At 37.4% G+C, this 14253-nt stretch overlaps 1 protein-coding gene across 1 annotated transcript in view; it reads right to left on the bottom strand.

Moving 5' to 3' along the window:
- LOC141387089 (uncharacterized) overlaps window positions 1-6570 on the bottom strand; it is a 32206-nt gene extending 25636 nt beyond the window's left edge. Inside the window, exon 1 of the mRNA XM_073956225.1 lies at window positions 6415-6570. The gene's annotated coding sequence lies outside the window, so the exon portion shown is untranslated. The remainder of the gene's footprint in view (window positions 1-6414) is intronic.
- Between the last annotated feature and the right edge of the window lie 7683 nt (window positions 6571-14253).

The raw sequence follows: 14253 nt of genomic DNA, 5'->3' as shown, positions 1-14253 counted from the left end.
TATATAAGTTTAAGTTGGGAGATTGCAGTCATGACATTGTTTTATAAGGAGACGATACAGAATTGAATTGAATTGTCCCAATTTCAGCTTCTATATCTCAAAAACTGTATAATCTACGAAAATATCATTAAGGTCAATCTTGTAGAGAATTTTGATAGCTACAACATTTTCCTTATTTTCATTTTGATAGGACTTGCGGTTTCCAAGCAAAATCGCAAAAACCTAAACAATCCCTAAAAATGCCAACTTGAATCGCGATTTATATAAAAAGCGCTCCGGCGATTTTTTTTTTATTTTTCTCATCTATGAACATAGTAGTTTCAGAATCCGCAAAAACTTCCCAGGTGTAAGCACCTTCCATTTAAATTTGATTCAAGAGCACCGTGCTTTCTAAGCGCCCAAATATATATAATTAAGACCAGCTGCGGAAACGAAGAGGAGGAGGAACGGTTGTTTCTGCCCTGCACAAATGCGAAGGACGCCCGTTATTGCACTGTTTCTATTCACTACCACTTCCAACGGGGAAGCAATCGCACTAATGCTAGAGAAGGGTGTATATTTGCGTTTATTTTAAGAGTTAACATTAGAATGTGGGGGAGTCTGTCATCGGCACAACTCAGCTAGGTAAGGACAAATCACTTAAATCGGATATTCTCTTCATGCGCACCAACCTGTCGAAAAAAATCAATTTTTGTATTGAAGATACCCGATGAAGTTGACCGATATGGCCAATGATCGAACTTGATCTAAGTTTTGGCAAAAAATTACGAGGCTTAAAATTTGGACCAAATCGGTTGATCCGTTCTCGAGTTATGGTACGCTACAGCCTGGTTTGTGTCATATTCTATCTTATTGTGAAGAAATATGACATAATTGCGCGACTCCTACTGATATTCAACCAACTGTCAATGTATGCCCTTTTACACTGTAATTTCGGTGTCCGAGGAATTATTTAGAGGTTTTCTTTTGGTGAAAAAAGATTAGAAAGTCCTGCTTTATCGAATAAAGATAATCAACAATTCGCGAAAATAACATGATTGTCATATCCTGATGACCAAAAATAAATACCTATTCTTGTACCCTCCACCATACTAGGAGGGTATTAACCCTGCGGGACTTTTCTCAACCGGTTGAAAAAATAGTTATAATCGCATTATTCTACAACTAACTACAAATTGGTTGAAAAGTCATCTATAGATCAACCAGATTTAAAACTAAAATAATGGACGACTGACTATATCTGCATTACTTTTCAACTAGTTATCAACCAGTTTGAAAATAGTCAGTTACAAAGCAATTATTCTACAACCGACTATAAATTAGTTGAAAAGTCATCTAAAGATCAACCAGTAGAAAACGTTGAATGTTCAATAGTGTGTTTTCGACGCAAATAATTTTCATATACACTTTCGTAATTATTTTGATATAAATGCAACATACAATTATACAAGCTAGTTTTGATAGACTCGACATACCAAAAGTGAAACAACGAGGAATCATACTGGAAACAACTGGTGTCAAAATGAAAAGTCAAAGATAAAAGCAAAAGAAATTAAAAATAAATATAATATAATAAATAAAACAAGTAAAAAAGAGTTAATTTCGGCCGGGCCGAACTTTTCATACCCTCCACCATAAAATATTCTGAACTAAAATGGAATAATTAGTTTTCATTCCTGTCCCCAACTTTAAGTGGGTACGTTAAAATGTCAGATAATGTACATAAAATGCTTCATTCGGGAGGCGCTTTTTTATGGTGCCTATATCTAACTGTTGACAATTTTTGGTGGGCGAGAAATTGGGAGGTACCGTTATATAGGGGTTATTATAAAACATGGACCTATGTTGACAGTTTTTGATGGGAGCCTTTAATGTCAAATAACTCCTAATTCGGTTAAAAATTGTAGCTAGAATCCTCAAAATACCGAAAATCGGTACATAACGTGGGAACTTCAAATGTCATTAACAGCTAGTTCGGATGTATGTGGGCTATACGAAAATATGAACTTACGAGTAAATGTACAATTTTTGTTGCAAAATTGTTGTTGACTATTAAATTTAAAATTACAGAAAGTTCGTCCAAAAAATAAAGCTAAGGTACGGAAAATCGGGAGGTTTGTTTTGGGGCTATACCAAAACATGGACCTACGTGGTTAAACATTTTACGTAAAATCCTCTAAGTACCGAAAATCGGGAAGTATCGTTAAATTGGGGCTATGTTGAAAATTGTTGATGCAGATGTGTGGTGACCACAACAACCTTCAAATGTCAAATTACAGTTAGTTCGGTTAAAAATTGTAGCTAAAATTGCCAATTACTGAAAATTGTGAGGTACCATTATATGGGAGCTATATCCGAACATGGACCTATGTTGACAATTTTTTATGGAGAGGTGTTATGACCACTAAGAACTTCAAATGTCAAATTACTGCTAGTTCGGTTTAATATTGTAGCTAAAATCATCAAATTACTGAAAATCGGGAGGTACTTTTATATGGGAGCTTTATCAATACATCGACCTTTCTTGACAATTTTTGGTGGAGAGGTGTGGTGACCACTAAGAATTTCAAATGTCAGATGTTCAAATTACAGATAATTCGGTTAAAACTTGTAGGTAAAATTCTCAAAATACCGAAACTTCGTTATGTGGGGATACCGAAATCCGTTATACCGAGGTACCGTTATATGGGGCTATACCAAAACATGGACCTAAGTTCATAATTATTCCGAATATAAGTTTTTGGTCACTAAGAACCCTAAATATCAAATTATAGCTAATTCGGTCTAGAAATGTGAATTTAAACGTCAAAATACCTGAAATCGGGCGGTAACGTTATATGGGGGCTATTCCAAAACATGGACCTATGTCCACTAGTTATATAAGTTTATTGACATTTAGGAACCCTAAATGTCACATTATAGATAAATCGGTCTGAAAATGTAGCTAAAAACGGCAAAATACCGTAAATCGGGGGGTACCGTTATATGGGGGCTATACCAAAACGTGGACCTGTGTCCACAACTTTTGTTATATACGTTTATTGACACTTAAGAACCCTAAATGTCAAATTATAGCTAAATCGGTCTGAAAATGTAGCTAAAACGTCAAAATACCGTAAATCGGGGGTACCGTTATATGGGGGCTATACCAAAACGTGGACCGATATAGCCCATCATCGAACTTGCCTGCAAACAAAAGAAGCATTTTCCCAAAATTTCAGCGTTCTATCTCCATTTTTGTGGATGCTAGAGTGATTACCACAGACGGACGGACGGACGTGCACAGATCGACTCAGAATTTTACCCTGATCAAGAATATACATATATACTTTATAGGGTCGCAAATGAGTATTTCAACGCGTTACAAACGGAAAAACAAACTTAATATACCCTCCATACTATGGTGGAGGGTATAAAAATGATTTTTCACTCTCTTTAAGACAAAAACAACAGTTTTAAACTGACTACAAAAAGTCAAAAATAGTTAGATATAAATTAGTTAAAAATAGTTAGTTTATAACTAGTTAAAAGTAATGCAGAGATGGACAATTGTCCACTGCCTAGCTCATCCCCTGTTAAAATAGTTAGTTGGCGTAATGGAAAATAATCGAAAAATAACCACTTAAGTTTATTTTTACACTAGTTATAAAGTACTTTTAAACTAATTTATTTCCCCGCAGGGAAGTTTGTCATTCCATTTGTAACTTCTCGAAATTATCATTTGCGACCTTATAAAGTATATGAGGCGCTCATCGCCAAAACGGCCTAACCCACAGGGCCAAAAAAATCAAACTGATGTGGGTTAGGCCGTTTTGGCGCTGAGCGCCTCATATATAATTGATCAGCATGCAATTCTACATCGATATAGCCATGTCTGTCCGTCTGTGGAAATCACTCTAGGGTCCGAACGGATAGGTGGATTAAATTTTGATGAAATCTATAGTGGGTCCGTAGATTTTATGGTATCGAAAACGGACTATATAGGTCCGCGTATTGGTATAGCCCCATATAACGCCCCATATAAAGTGCGTCACTTTGAATGATTTTGAAGGTTTTAGTCCTATTTGACCGCCGAATTGGTTGTTATTTGGTATCTTGTATTTCCAGAGGCTAAAAACATTTCCACCTATAATTGTTTATATAGGTCCACGTTTTGATATAGCCCCCTTAGAACAGTACCTACCGAATTTGTGTATTTTTAGAGTTTTCGCCTCATTATCACACCGAAATGACTGACATTTTGTATTTAGTCTTCGTTGGGGTATACAACAACCCACCTGAAATTTGCTGGAATATGTCCACGTCTTTATATAGCCCCCGTACAACGGAAACTCACGATTTTGAGAATTTTAAAGTTTCAGCCACATCATTCAACTGAATTTGCTGAAATCTGGTTTTAATTACTTTTATGGTGCCGGATATTAAAAGTTCGGCCCGGCGAACATTACGCCGTATTTACTTGTTAATAGTAACATCGGAAAAATGATTAGAAAATAATTTCGGAAGGTGCTAAAAATAACTCTCGATAACCTGCCGACACCAACTTTAATGTCTGTTAAGAGTTGTCCAAAGCTTTACACATTGCAATATAAAGGTCTTTATCGGGCTCCTTAAAAGCACCCTGCGTACGTCCCTAATTCTTTTAGGTACTTTCCCCAAGCAAATTCAACGCTTTTCTTTTGGAAGCCTACTCTCGGATCCTGTTGGAATTTTAATAGCGGTCCACTTTTCCGATAGTGTTGGGGAAGCCAATGAGTACTTCCCGAGATATGGCGTCCGAAATTTCCCACTTTAATCCATAAGTAGAGAATTTATTATTATATTACTAGTAGGATGTTTGCTATTGAACATGGGCTATATCTCCCGATTTTCTGCGTCATTATCAAACCGAAAAGGATGAATTTGATATATAGTCCTAGAAACGAATCCTACAAAAAATAGAGGATACAGAGGATACAAAAACTAAATTAAAAATTAAAAATATTGATCCATTTTTTGTAAAGAACAATGATGACGCCCTTTTAAAAATTCTCAATATAAAAAGATTTTCGTCAGTTAAGATAGTCTTCTCCTCCAATAAATAAACCTTAACATGGAGGAATACCTTGGTACTATCATAAACGAAAGCGAGCTAATTGTACCTATTTAACGCCGTTATAACTTGTTTTAATTTAATTATGCAAAAAAATTCATCCGCTTATATGCCTTCGGCTTGTGTCTTTTTTCTGCAGAAGGATATTTCTACTTCCGTTTTTTAAAGCTCCCATAGAGAATGACGGTTTCCCCATTATAAAATTTCCATATATTGCAAATTGCCGCCTATAGTTGACATGAAATCTTTTGTTTAATAAATATTAAACAAATTCCTCCTTAAGTCAGTATGACAATGACAATTACTACAACATTATCGAATGATTTCGTATTTTTCAATACCAAAATGATAAAAAGTAAGTGTGTAATCACTACAATAATCAAATCGATATTTATCTACAATTTATCGCAATTTTGTTATTATTATGAAAACATTTTTCTTTTCTTGTGTTTTATTATCTCTATATGGGGAAATAAAACGTTTATATTTTCAACCACTGAAAGAAACAAAAATATTTCCCTATGTATGTACAATAAAGGAGAGACAGCTTGGATGGCTATCAGGATAGAAAACGGATTATTGTGAGTGATCAAATTATTTTTACGAACTATATGTTAATTAAGGTATTAAGTATGTTTGGTAGAAGTTCTCACACCAGCCAAACGTAGCCAACATTTCACATTGAATTATAATGTCATCGCCTATAACTTTAAGTCTTTCACTGGTCTCGATGGTCCCAGTCCTCTTTTTGCTGTTTCCTCACTCTCTTAACCCTTATAGGATAATCTAACGGAAACATTTGTTATTTAATCATTAATGATTTAATTATTATGAAGCACTGTATGGATTGAAAAGGCTTTCGTTCCACACAATACTGTCAACGACCTATCCCTTACCTACTCGAATGTTTCTTTTTTGATAAAAGTGGACAACGACACTACTTAATGGTGTTATAATGCTTCCCAAACCTCTTCCAACTCACCGCCACTTAGACTGAAAAAGAAATAGTGTTTTTTTTCTTTATCTCACTTGCTTTTGGGGAATTTTTTAATTACCTTCCCCCGTCCCAACCAAAAATACCAAAATGACACATTTTATTTGTGAACGAACTTTGTTTGCAATTATTCGAATAACATTATTATTTTTTTTTAAACAATCAACTTTTTTTTTTAATTCCATTTATTATTGGCACTTTCATAATCACTTTTATTGATACATATCATCGTTCGTTTAATAACTAAAACAGATTATTATTTTGCTGTTTTCTTCCAATGAATAATAAAATATAGCTTTGTAAAACCAAAATAACAAACAATACGTACAAAAAATATAAAATTTGCACCGATTTTATTGACGATTTTCCAGCGTCAAAGAACACAGCTGGAAATATAAAACAAACGTAAAATTACTTAACGCGAACTTCTTTCTCGATCGAATTCTTAAATATAACTAATCGAAAAGTAAACTGGAATTCAATTGGGGGGTTTGTCGCTTTTCTTCCACCCCTTTACCATTCTGCCAATATTCCATATCATTTTATTTATTTCGTTATCTTGGTCAATGTTATTGGCCATTTTCAAGTTTGATATAAATAGCAAGGCAAAGTACCCTACAGTGCGAAAAAATGGACTTATGATTATGGAATTACTTTACACTGTAAGAATGATCTGGTGAACCAAAAACGATCTGCTATGAAAACAAGGAGAGCCTACACCTCATTGCCACCACAACCTTTGCACTGCCTAACGCACCGCTGGCATTAATGGAAAAACAATAATCCTGACAATATCTCACAATTAAGACTTCAACACGAACCAAGAATGGGCTTATACTGAATTAAAACGAATTGAACTTAAACGAAGATGGACCAAATATGACTTGTTGGAAGCAAAATATTCAAAACAATGCATGGTAGAACAATATAAGGTAACAGAAATACCCAGGTGATTGAACTGTGCTTAGTGTCAAATTCCGTACGACATTTTATATATTTATTTCTATTTTCGATATATATTAGGGATATATATTTTTGAAGAAAAAGTATATCATTCAGAAAAAAAACTATTTCTCATTAAGGGTTCTTCATATCAATGACATATAACCTCCACCAAGTCTGAACGACGCACACTGGTCGAAATCACTGATCTAGCGGCGCAAAAGTAAAAAAATCGAACTATAAAATTGCGAAATATTTTCAATTGTATCGATTACAGACACTTCGCAGACAAAGATTTTGTTTTTTAATTTTTGTTGTTGTAAATATTCACTCAGTTATTCACTATCAAATGCAAGAGTTTCTGTTGCATCAGATTTTAAAAAATTGTTGCAAAAAATTAACTTCATATTTGTTTAAATGTTAAATGCATTCGTAATGAAACTGGACAAGATTTATATTCAATTAATAGCAGAGGGTGAGATTTAAATTATAAAAATTAGTTAGGAGGTACTTAGTTATATAGCAATAAATTTTCAAAAAAATTCAATTTTTTTGTGTTTTTATGGGTTGTACGCGCTTGTTCCACAGAGTGCATCTTGTAAACTTAGCCGAACGTAGGTTCGATTATTTTTTGGGGAATTAAATTGGACTCTCTGGATATGGAATAACCACATTTGGGCTGCAAATATTTGCAAATCTTTTGATGACTGCACTTTTAAAATAAGGGATTTTGCATGAAAATCATACAAATTTAGCTGTGCATTTGTATGGGAGGTAAATCAAAATATGGACCTATCTTGAGAAATGTTTGCAAGGAGGATTTCTACCTCCGGAGACACTATAATAGCATATTATAGCTAACTATGTTATTAAATATGGGATATAAAGTAAAAATTCAACGAATCGGGGGTACCATAAAAGGGGCTACATCGAAACATAAATCCGTGTTGAAAATGTTTTGTAAGAAGATTTTATACGCAGTGAGAACACGGAATGCAAAATTACAGCCAAGTTGGTTTAAAAATGTGGTCATGATATTCAAAATACCTTAAATTGGGAGGTACGGTTACATGGGGGCTATATCAAAACGTGCACCTATGTCCATAATTTTTGGTGAAATTATTTTGTGACCACTAGGAACCCTAAGTACGAAATTACAAGTAATTTGCTACGAAATTGTGGCTTAAATCCTCAAAATACCGAAAATCTTAAGGTACCGTTATATGGGGGCTATACCAAAACATCAGCCGATATTGTTCATATTTGGCCCATTATTACCCACAGGTACAAGCTGAGTTTGTGCCAAATTTCAGTGACGTATCTCAATTCGTTTGCAAGTTATTAATTTTGCGCCGCTAGATCAGTGCTTTCGACCAACGTGCGACGTGCGCACACTATCACACCGCTTCTGGAGGCGGGACAACAACAAAAGATTCAAACACCTCCTTTTTGAATGATTTTCCAGTGACACCAAACATTTTTGCAAGAATTCTACTTTCTGCGAGAAATTATCCACTTAGTGGAATAACATGGAAACATGCAAATTGAAAACGGAACGAATTTTCAGTCATGTTTTTCAGAATATTTAATCAAAAGTAAAAAATTTTATTTTTTTTTTTAATTCCCATTATCTCAGGAAATATGGATTGCCCCACATAAAATTGAACTCTCCCAAATTCTACTTCCTGGAAAAAAATTCAAAGCGATTAAATTTTTGTGTAGGATGTACCCGAAGGAGTAGACTCATATAGTTCATATTCGAACCTGAACCAGGCCTCGAAAAATATGGCCAAATCCGTTACTCACTTTCCGTAGTTATCGTGTTCACAATTTTAACTAAAACAAGTAAAACAATAAAAAAGTAATAAGCTCTTCTTCTACCTTAAGGCACATTCCTAGGAGGTACCCGAAGGAGTAGACTCATATAGTTCATATTCGAACCTGAAATAGGCCACGAAAATATGACCAAATCCGTTACTCCCTTCCCGTAGTTGTCGTGTTCACAATTTTAACTAAAACAATTAAAAAAAATAATAAGCTCTTCCTCTACTTTAAGGCACATTCCCTGGAGGAGCAGATTATCTTAACAATCTCCGTTCGAAAATTTGACAAAAATCTACGAAAATATATTTAAATTGGGCAATACCGGTTCATGGGTGCTAGACCTAAATCGGGGGTACGGGGTATCGGTAAGATGTGAGCCTATACCGACAAATTTCAGATGGAAAGTTTTATACCCCCACGAAGATTAACAATTTCGTTTGGATATTGCGGCCACAACCTTGAAAAGACCGAAAATCGGGGGTACCCTTCTAGGGGGCTATATGAAAACGTGAATTTATACTCATAATTTTCTTCTAGAATATTTTATAACCCCGAACATCGAAGGCAAATTACCAAATTTCATCCATTTCGGTTTGATAATGACGCTGAAATCTTTATAATACCGAAAATCGGGAAGGGCCGTTCTACGGGGGCTATATGAAGACATTGACCTAAATATATAGCGAATTTAAGCCATTTCTATGGGATACTGAGGCCACAACCCGCAAAATACCGAAAATCCGGAGGTACCGTTCTATAGGGGCTACATAAAGACGTTGACCTTTGACGTTGATTTTATGTATAACGTTTTATACGCCTAATGAAGGCTAAATACCAAATTTCAGCCACAACCTTCGAAATGCCGAAAATCAGGAGGTATCGATACGGTTCATCTTCGAACTATTCGAGGTTTGGACAAAATATTACGAGGTGCAAAGTTTGGACCAAATTGACTCGAGGTTTACCGTGCCCACCAATCTCACAGACTGGTTGTTTTAAGCGGATTTCGTCTAAAAACACTTTGGGTCCATTATATCGATGAGGTACATTTTTAAGGGTATTAAACAGTACATATGTATATACCCTCATTTGCCTAAAGGCTAAGAGTATAAAAATAGACTCGCGCTGCACTAATCAATAAGAGGAGAGTCTCACCTTGTTTTTATACTGAATACATTTTTGACAATTCTGGTACCTACCACACAAAAGTTCTGATAAAGGGTGTGTCCTGGCAACCCGTAATTTCTCTTGGCTCAAAACAACACTCCGTTTACATACTACTCGACAAAATAACCTCTGACAGACGTACTTTTCTGGACCATGGGAAGCAAAGCTGAGATTCAAAGCAAGGGTTCAGATAATTTACCAATTATCGCTTCACAGAGCTGTCAAGTCTTTCAGATCGTAGAATAGCTGAGAGAACAACTGCAGCCGCTTGAGACATTTTTGCTGGTCGAATACTCAAAATTTAGACCAAACTTCCCAATAGAGGCTACGAGACTAGCAAATTATCGTCGTCCGACCGAACCCTAAAGAGCCAAGAGTTGGAAAACTTACTCTGTAAGTCAATAAGCTAGTATGTGAGCATAAGCGGATGAATTAGTAAATTGTGGGCAACGATTAAATAACTCCCGAATGCGGGAAAGAAGGATGATAAACTGTTACTTTGAAAGGCGTCACAGTGAAAAATCCAAAGAGGTTTTATGTAGCAGTCTAGAGTACCCCGAAAGTGACGGGGCGAAGAACAGTATTCTACGCCGTATAAGATCCACCTAAGCCCAGGAAGATTTACGAGGGCATTAAAAAACCTTCTGACCTAGGCAACATGCAGTGTCGCCAGGCGTCATTTGACATTTGTTTGGAAAGTTTGACAGTTTTTATCCTAAGCGTATTCAGGACAGTTTGACATACGACCATGTGTTGGGTTATTTACAGTGACTTGAAAGAATCACTTTGCAACAAAAATTTAATTTACTTGTGAACATTTTCGTCCGATAATTTTTCACAACTTTCGACGTGGAAAATCACGGCAAGAGTGCATCGAACAAATTAAATCTTTTGTATGCCGATAGCATATGAAAAACTGGTTTAATGAATTCAATCATGGCCCGACACTTGCCAAAAACGAAGGTCGTTAGGGTCGCCCAAAATCGGACGTTGTGGCAGAAAAAATAAATCCCTGCGTGAACGGATAATGCTAGATCGCCATGTCATATACCGTGAGATAGAGGCACCCTTTGGCATTTATTCCACCAACTAACATTTGATATTGCATGAACGCCTGGCCGCAATAATGGATTTTTCTCGTTAGATCCAGCAAAATTGGTCAATCGCTCAAAAAAGGCTCTTGTAGGTTGGTGCAAAGAAATTGTGAATAAAAACAATCGCGATGCTTCAAACGACATTTATACGATCGTCACAGATGACGAATCTTGGATCTATGCTTAAGAGACCGAAACAAAGCAGGAATCGACCGTTTGGGTCTTCGAAAGCGAGACACATCCAACGAAAGTTGTTCATGGAAGAACGCCTTCAAAGCATATTGTCGCCTGTTTCTGCGGCAAAACTGACAGTGTGGCGACTATACCGCTTGAGAAAATTAGGACGGTTAATTCTGAGTTCCACACTACAATTTGTTTGCCTAAGAAAATCGAAAAACGAACAAGAGAAGACGAATCGTTCTACATCATGACAATGCGAGCTCCCACACATCGATTCAAACCAGTGCCTGTTTGACCAGACAAAACGTGGAATTGATGGGTCATGCCCCGTACAGCCCTGACTGGGGAGCCAATGACTTCATTTGATTCCAGTACATCAAGAAAAAAGGCCTGGTCAACAATTGTCGTCGCCAGAAGATGCTGTAGAAGCGTTCAAAAACCATGTTAGAGGTGTCTCAATCAAGCCACTGTAAACAACCCAACACATGGTCGTATGTCAAACTGTGCACTTAGGCTAAAAACTGTCAAACTTTCCAAAAAATGTCAAGTGACGCCTGGCGATACTGCGTGTTGCCTAGGCCAGAAAGTTTTCTAGTGCCCTTCCTACAACAAGCATACTCAATTAATCGTAAGTCTAGACAGTTCGCAGGTTCTTGACGCTACTAAAGCCAAAAAACCAACGATACCATTAACCATGTCAAACCTTTTGACTGCATAGATAAGACTTCCCTCCAGCCGTGTTTGAACCTTTGGATAATCAGCTATATGTCCAATTCAAAAATAATAAATAGAAGGACCTCAGAGTGAGTTCTGTACCACTCATAAATTTCACACCCTGATGATTGAAAAATGTGTTAGGGTAAATGCCTACATAACCTGGGCAGTTCAGGGGAATATGAAATGAGGCTCCCCCTGAACATATTGGTCAATGGTGTCCTGATTTCGATCATCAACTACATAAAGACGCTGGCCGGCAGCTCTTGCGGTGCTGACAAGGACACCTTGACATAAAGCAATAGACCGGCCTACGGAAAGCTATGCGGCAGCAGTGCGGCAGAATATTCAAACCTGCCAGAATTCCTCGCATATTATTACCTCTTTATGTCACGAATGGGCAATGAGGCGAAGATTTTTCAGGTTCATCAGGACAACAAAATCTGATTAGGTGTTCTTTGTTGCAGAATATTTGAATACAGAAGAATCAGAACCTGATAACTGAAATTAAGCACGAAAGGACACCTTGTCATAAAGCAATAGACCGTCCTACGGTAAGCTATGCGGCAGAATATTCAAACCTGCCAGAAGTCCTCGCATATTATTGCCTCTTTATGTCACGAATGGGCCATGGGGCGAAGATTTTTCCGGTTCAGCAGGACAACAAAATCTGATTAGGTGTTCTTTGTATTCTTTGTTGCAGAATATTTGAATACAGAAGAATCAGAACCTGATAACCGAAATTAAGCACGAAAGAACTTTTACGTTGCTGCAACAATACAAGTTAAAAATTGTTTGCTTAAGTACAGTTTAAGGGCTGCCGTAAGTAGTCGTTGTGGTACTTCCAGAGTTAATGACCGGAAAACTTCATAAGGGCACGTAGCCGTCAGTTGTGGAGTAAGTCGTCCGAGGAATAATAGAAACAGGATGAATTACCAGTCAAACTGTTCAAGACCGAAGGTGGCTAGCTGTTTTGCACGTCATCATCAATCTATTGCCAAATAGAAATCGAGGCAGCTGCACCATTTTAGAACTTAGTTTAGCCAAAACTCTGGTCTGTAGAGGCAGCTAACGTTCTTCTGCTTCAATAGATAAGGGATATACTCCGAGAACATCATTCAGTCACTGCATCTGTGTGAATGCCTGATAAGTTTGTTGATGCAGGATCTCTTGTAACTTTCAGCCACTCCTTGGCAGGGTGTCCTATACACCATATGATGATTAGGATGTCTCCCACGGTAACACCCGAGCAGGTACTGCAACTAAAACATATTATTATGTTGACGTAAGGCTATTCTCTAACTAATTTTTTTAGTTACCGAAAATCGCAATTAACGATATTTTTCGGCAAGTTAGCGACAAAAAAGTAGTCGTAATGTTCTACCAATATCAATACGAACATGTACACACTGAGGTGGCAGCCGCTGGCCGGAACATTGGTTTTGTGTTGTTCCGAGTCAATCCGGTACGAAAGAACCCGCTGCCGTGGGATTGTATGTAATGGCAAGAATGCCAGCAAAAGTGAATCGTACAGACCGATTTCGCTTTTGTCGCCCGTAGCAAAGACACTTGAGGCCTTGCTCCTCCCCAGTCTCAGAAATAGCTATCAAGTTGCCGATCATCAACATGGATTCCGTAAGCAGCACAGCACGACAACAGCGCTGCACGCCATTACCACATATATCTGTAAAGAACTCAACCAGAGACGGCCGTGCGATAGAACAGTGATGGTGGCGCTTGACTTATCAAAAGCCTTTGATACAGTCAGGCACTCCACGCTGTTTGAGGACATTGAGCAGACAACCCTCCGGCCAAGCTTGAAACGTTGGATAGTGAACTATATGTGTGGACGCCAGTCGTACGTGGAATTCAGGAATAAGAAGTCCAAACCCCGTTGAGTGAAACAGGGAGTTCCCCAAGGTGGGGTGATATCTCCGGAACTGTTTAACCTCTACCTCTTCTGTATTCCACCCCCTCCAGACGGCATGGAGATCGTGACGTATGCGGATGATTGCACGATCCTGGCGTCGGGTACCTATCCTGATGACATCTGTGAGAGACTGAACAACTATTTAACCGATCTTACCACCTTTTTCCATTCGAGGAATATGCAGATTTCCCCCACAAAATCTACAGCCACTCTGTTCACCACATGGACAGCGCAGTTTGGACGTGAGTTGAATGTCGTGGTCGACGATAGCAGAATTCCGACCACAAACTGCCCTAAAATTTTAGGGGTCACATTC

Source organism: Musca autumnalis, unplaced genomic scaffold, assembly GCF_047663935.1.
Source record: "Musca autumnalis isolate F117 unplaced genomic scaffold, ASM4766393v1 scaffold_5, whole genome shotgun sequence".
Classification (NCBI taxonomy): Eukaryota; Metazoa; Arthropoda; class Insecta; order Diptera; family Muscidae; genus Musca; species Musca autumnalis.
The sequence above is the reverse complement of the archived record's forward strand: the minus strand, read 5'-3'. Positions and strand labels throughout refer to the sequence as shown.